This window comes from Tiliqua scincoides, chromosome 4 (genome assembly GCF_035046505.1).
Source record: "Tiliqua scincoides isolate rTilSci1 chromosome 4, rTilSci1.hap2, whole genome shotgun sequence".
Taxonomy (NCBI): Eukaryota; Metazoa; Chordata; class Lepidosauria; order Squamata; family Scincidae; genus Tiliqua; species Tiliqua scincoides.
In genome coordinates, this window is record NC_089824.1 from 198953008 (window position 1) to 198959485 (window position 6478).

Genomic DNA, 6478 nt, shown 5'->3' on the forward strand with positions numbered 1-6478 from the left:
AGCTCAGTAAGCATTCTGATGGTTCTTGGCTTACTAGTGGTGGTGGGCAGTGGTGGCAGCAGCAGTAGACAATGATTCTAGGCAGGCTACATGGAAGAAAAGCGGACTGGGGAGTGATGCAGAGAAGGGAGGTCCTGAAGAATCAAGAGTTCACTTCGTTCTTTTATTTCTTCCTCAACATACCTGCCTCCAAAAACAACCTTGCACTTCTTTGTTGAAGAGTTGAATTTGAGTATGCCCTTAAAGACTACTTGATAGATTTATTTTTCCCTGCAAGCAGTGCATCTGTTTTTGGCCTTTGTTTTTGCTTCTCTGATTCCATTTTCCTCCTGCCTAGAAATGCATTCTCTCTGTAGTGCAACCGACCAACATACCAAAGAAAGAAAATGAGAAGTTGATATTTCCCTCAACACAATAACTCACTTTGAGTCTTGGAGACATTCCCAATTTTCAAGGAATTTCCTGGTCTTAGGAATCTGCTAAACTTAGGCCCTGCCTCATGTTGTCCATAAATAAGAACATAAGAACAGCCCCACTGGATCAGGCCATGGGTCCATCTAGTCCAGCTTCTTGTATCTCTCAGCAGCCCATCAAATGCCCCAGAGAGCACACCAGATAACAAGAGACCTCATCCTGGTGCCCTCCCTTGCATCTGGCATCTTGACATAGCCCATTTCTAAAATCAGGAGGTTGAACATGCACATCATGGCTTGTAACCCGTAATGGATTTTTCCTCCAGAAACTTGTCCAATCCCCTCTTAAAGGCATCCAGGCCTGATGCCATCACCACTTCCTGTGGCAAGGAGTTCCACAGACCAACCACACGCTGAGTAAAGAAATATTTTCTTTTGTCTGTTCTAACTCTCCCAACACTCAATTTTAGTGGATGTCCCCTGGTTCTGGTGTTATGTGAGAGTGTAAAGAGCATCTCTCTATCCACTATCTGTCCATCCCCTGCATAATTTTGTATGTCTCAATCATGTCCCTCCTCAGGCGCCTCTTTTCTAGGCTGAAGAGCCCCAAACGCCGTAGCCTTTCCTCATAAGGAAGGTGCCCCAGCCCAGTAATCATCTTAGTCACTTTCTTTTGTACCTTTTCCATTTCCACTATGTCCTTTTTGAGATGTGGCGGCCAGAAGTGGACACAATACTCCAGGTGTGGCCTTACCATCGATTTGTACAACAGCATTATATATTAGCCGTTTTGTTCTCAATAGCTTTTCTAATAATCCCAAGCATAGAATTGGCCTTCTTCACTGCCGCCGCACATTGGGTCGACACTTTCATCGACCTGTCCACCACCAAATATCTCTGTAACAGCACAAATCAGGCCACAGAGGAGAAAACATTTGGATTGAGATTGAACCTTCTGTGCTCAGTAGTGACAATATGTTTAGATGATCTAATGTGGCATTTTGTTGCACACTAAATGTGCAGCCCATATCTGCAATATACGTGGTGTCATCAGTTGGTCACATATCTAGGGCTCAAGTGACCTAGGATATCTAAACAGTGACAGCTTCCATCACTGGTTTGGTTTTGGTGGAGAGGTTACACAGTGACAAGAGGACCAGGACTGATGTTAGCTATAGGCTTATTGGGTGGCCATAGGTTTCCAGATTTTTCATTATGTAAAATGGGAAGACTAAGGTCCTATATCAAAGGGCTCTAGGACTTGAGTTTGCAGCTGAGCCTGAAACTGAGGAATGAAAGGTGGTAATTCACCTTGTATATTGCACCTGTTACCCTGCGCATGCCCGATCTCATCTGATCTCGGAAGCTAAGCAGGGTCAGGCCTTGTTAGTACTTGGATGGGAGACCGCTTGGGAATACCGGCTGCTGTAGGCTTATACCATAGTCTTTCGAGACTGAAGGTTGCCAACCAACCAACCATAATTCACCTTGAGTACCAATTCCCAGATGTGGCCAATACAGTGAACGACAGAGAAACCAGCCAAGCCAGCAAGGAATCTTTTTAGCAACAGTAGGTCAATGTAGTGCAGGTGGCATTCTCTGAGCTCTATAAACATTTCCTGACCCAGTAGATGATAGGAAAAGTGCTTTCATCTTCACAGCTTGACTGGAGCTGGGTCTCCCATCAGGTTGTTAGAACGAACATGCTAAAGGCTGCACATCGCACTGAAAATAGTATGTAAAGCAAGGAGAAGAAACAGAAGCATGTAGATTCCCTAACAAAAGCTTACAGCCTGAATCCTAGAGAGGGGAAAAAGAATACAGGTCAGTTGCTCATGTGACAACTTGGGAGGGGTTTCTTTTCAATCTGAGGTGGTGGTAGTGTCGGCGGCAGTTGTTTTGGTCACTTTGATTGAAAATATTGGAGCTAAAGCAGTTCTCCCAAAGATTCACTGCAGAGATGAAAATACGGCAATAATTTCTAAGCACTCTGGGAAGTTGTGGGCCGTTTAAAAAATTCCCTGTCAATGTAGTGACTGCTTAGCATTCCCTGCAAGTTCACAGAATTCCCCCTTTCTTTCCTGGGGACACCATAAGTGCTTTTAGTCTTTGAGAGATTGAGAGGAGCAGGAGAAGGGGGAGGATGAGAGAGAGAGAGGAAAAAAGAAAGAAAAACAGCACGAACACATGTGGCAGGCAGGGGAAATTGCTGCTTTAAAGAAGTGTTTGTCTCTGGTTTGTTTAGTTATCCTCTAGGTAATTTTGAAGCTGATGAGGCCATGGCTGCTTGGGCCGAGAACCAAACAATATCCCCACTGTTTCAGCCCCTCTTGCTCACTTCCAGGCTGCTGAACTGCAGGGAGGAGGCAGAGAAGGCCCTTTTATATAAAGAGCTGAGAACGTCCCCAGAAAGCATGGCAGAGGATGTGCTGTAATTAAGACGTTGCTTCGAAATGCCAGGTCAGCCAGCTGCCACTTAAAATAAATGCTCAGGCCCTGGTGTGAGTCTTTTGCCGTCAAAGGAAAAACTTTTATTTGGAACAGTCCCCATTCCTTGAGCTGGATTTTTTTTCTCCCTGTAGGTAGCCAAAATTTTTTTTGGAAGGGGGGCACTTGACACAAGTATTTTTTGATGGTGATATATGGGTTGAATGAATACGCTCCTTCAAAAGTGGAGAAAATGTTTGGGCTCTGAGGCTGGTATTGTGATGTGGTGGCACAATTGTTTAATTACCCAGGCCACCAGTTCTTGATTTAGTTGGGCAATGAGAAGTGGACTGGAGTAGTAAAAATCCTTCACTGAACAGTTGTGAACAGTTGCAAATCAGTTGCCTGACCGAAGCTGCCACCACATACCCACAGTAGGAAACCCTCAAGTTGCATTAATGTGCACCACATATCATCACCGAAAGGCTGCAACCCAGCACAGATTGAAGTGTAGTTAATCTCAATGGGCTTTCAGCACTGTGTGTTGGATTGTGGCCAACATGGACAAGGGAATTAGCAATGAGAAACAAGTCAGGGAGTGCAGGAGTCTGTAGCCTGGAGAGAATGAAATGATGACAATTATGTAATCCAAAAATGAGTATGGGAATAGATTGCATTATTCTGCATTGAAATTATCTTAAGTGTGGGCATCCTTCAGGAGCCTTTGGGAGTAAAGGCAACCAAACAATTTATTTCAGAGATCATCCTCCCTATTCAAACATCATCTTGATAGGAACCAATACTCAAACAGACAGGATATTCCTTCTAATACGTATATTATTTGGGGAACTACCTATCATTCTGGAGGTTGTCCATGACTTTGTGTACCTTGGCTCAACGATCTCCGACACTCATTCTCTCGATGCCGAGCTAAACAGGCGCATCGGTAAAGCAGCTACCACGTTTTCCAGACTCACAAAGAGAGTCTGGTCCAACAAGAAGCTGACGGAACATACCAAGATCCAGGTCTACAGAGCTTGCGTCCTGAGTACACTTCTGTACTGCAGCGAGTCATGGACTCTTCGCCCACAACAGGAGAGGAAACTGAGCGCTTTCCACATGCGCTGCCTCCGACGCATCCTCGGCATCACCTGGCAGGACAAAGTTCCAAACAACACAGTCCTGGAACGTGCTGGAATCCCTAGCATGTATTCACTGCTGAAACAGAGACGCCTACGTTGGCTTGGTCATGTCGTGAGAATGGATGATGGCCGAATCCCAAAGGATCTCCTCTATGGAGAACTCGTGCAAGGAAAGCGCCCTACAGGTAGACCACAGCTGCGATACAAGGACATCTGCAAGAGGGATCTGAAGGCCTTAGGGATGGACCTCAACAAGTGGGAAACCCTGGCCTCTGAGCGGCCCGCTTGGAGGCAGGCTGTGCAGCATGGCCTTTCCCAGTTTGAAGAGACACTTTGCCAACAGTCTGAGGCTAAGAGGCAAAGAAGGAAGGCCCATAGCCAGGGAGACAGACCAGGGACAGACTGCACTTGCTCCCGGTGTGGAAGGGATTGTCACTCCCGGATTGGCCTTTTCAGCCACACTAGACGCTGTGCCAGAACCACCTTTCAGAGCGCGATACCATAGTCTTTCGAGACTGAAGGTTGCCAATATATATGACCTATCATTCATACAGATTGTATCAATATCAAGCCTGTGGTCATGTATGATGTTGTGCAAAATTCCTAGCACTAACATGCAATGTTATCAATAATGTACTAGATATTTATAAGATGTGAGATTCACATTTTTCCTGTTTACTTTTCGGTTGAATTCCTTGCTCATGAAAAATGGGAGATGGACCGCGATGGCTAGACACAACCATTGTACAAGGAGAACGCACTATACAAACTGTCCCAGAAAGCCTTGCCAAGTGCCAAGGCACATCACTTCTGGTCTATGCCCCATACTGGCCCCCCTTTGCTTCCCCTACAGATTCACTGGCCATTTTGGATCCATAGGAAGTGTTAAATATGACATTAGGAAATGCTGTTTCTGGGTTATGCAAAAAATGAATGAAAGGCTATTGTGGATTTCTGCCAGAGTGGAACTGAAAGATATGGGAATATCTGTTGTTGTTTCATATTCTGGTACCTTATACATTTCAGACGCATAAATCAAGCGTTCTGTTCTTTCAGTATTTACGCATATTAAACTGCAAGGATATGCAGGTTTGGGATCCTCCCAACCCCCAGAGGATCATTAAATATGAGCATTCCATATATTTATGTGCATTCCATATATTTGTATAATAAAAGGTATTTAAATGCGCATTTTGCAAGCTGGATGGAAAGTATGTGAATATGCATAAAATATGTTTAAAAGCATATTATAATATTTATATTTTTCAGTACTGGAAAAAGATCTGGAGATTTTTTTGAAGAAAAAAAATGGAGATTTAAAGAAAGCTGTGCAACTCTGGGCAGAATGGAAACAGAAAGATCCATCTAATGCTAATCCTAATGCCCTTGCATTCATGCCCAAATGCAGTGATTGTCAACCTTTTTCATCTCATGGCACACTGACAAGGCACTAAAATTGTAAAGGCACACCATCAGGTTTTTGACAATTGGCAAGGCACACCCTGCTATCAGTGGGAGGCTCACATCTCCCATTGGCCCTACTAATAAATGACCTTCCCCCAAATTCCTGTAGCACATCTGTGAACCACTCGCGGCACACCAATGTGCCATGGTACAGTGGTTGAAAATGACTGCCCAAATGCATCCTGATTTGCTCCTAAAATTGTCTGCACTGCAGACAGCATTTTGTTGCTCACCATGCTGCCAGTCTACCCCCACCTCAGAATACAGCCTCTGTCTAAGGGTCAAACAACACATGGACATTTCTTGATTAGAACTTCCCATCTGGGTTGCAAAAGGTAGCAGGTATTTTAAATCAAGACTGTGGCATGAGATGATAGAATTCTAACCCTTTGCCCCAATATCAGGTTGGCAACCTTCAGTCTCGAAAGACTATGGTATAAGCCTACAGCACCCGGTATTCCCAGGCGGTCTCCCATCCAAGTACTAACCAGGCCTGACCCTGCTTAGCTTCTGAGATCAGGCATGTGCAGAGTAATATCAGGACCCTGATCCAAATGACCCCCTGGAAATGCTATTAGCTGGGGAGGAGAATGTTTACGGAACCTTTCTAGTTTCTGAATGTAAACACTGTACCAGAAAATGTTAAGGGATTGCGTAGCACAGGCACTACTGTAATGACCAAATAATCCACAATGGGGAACTCTCAGATAGCCTGCATTAACTAGGAACAGTTTCTGTTTTCTGGTAAATTGCTTCTCTTATTTTTCCCCCAGTTTTTTTTTTTTTTAATTTTAAGGGAGAGGCTAGTGTTGCCTTTTTCAGAACATTGTATTGTGCACATACAAGCACCTGCTTCCCTTCCATCCTCAGGTCATCAGAAAAGGCCCTTTTACTACTTAGGGAGGTGCAAGGAGTGGCAGTAAGAAATAGGGCCTTCTGAGTTGTGGCACCAACTCTATGGAACTCTCTCTTGATTTAAGAACTGCTCCCTCGAGGGGGGTGGGGCCAGAGGCGGCTGAATGGCTGTGTTTT

The 6478-nt window shown here is 44.6% G+C and overlaps 1 pseudogene; it reads left to right on the forward strand.

Moving 5' to 3' along the window:
- The first annotated feature begins 1728 nt into the window (after window positions 1-1728).
- LOC136650291 (5S ribosomal RNA) lies at window positions 1729-1846 on the forward strand (annotated as a pseudogene).
- The last annotated feature ends 4632 nt before the right edge of the window (window positions 1847-6478 follow it).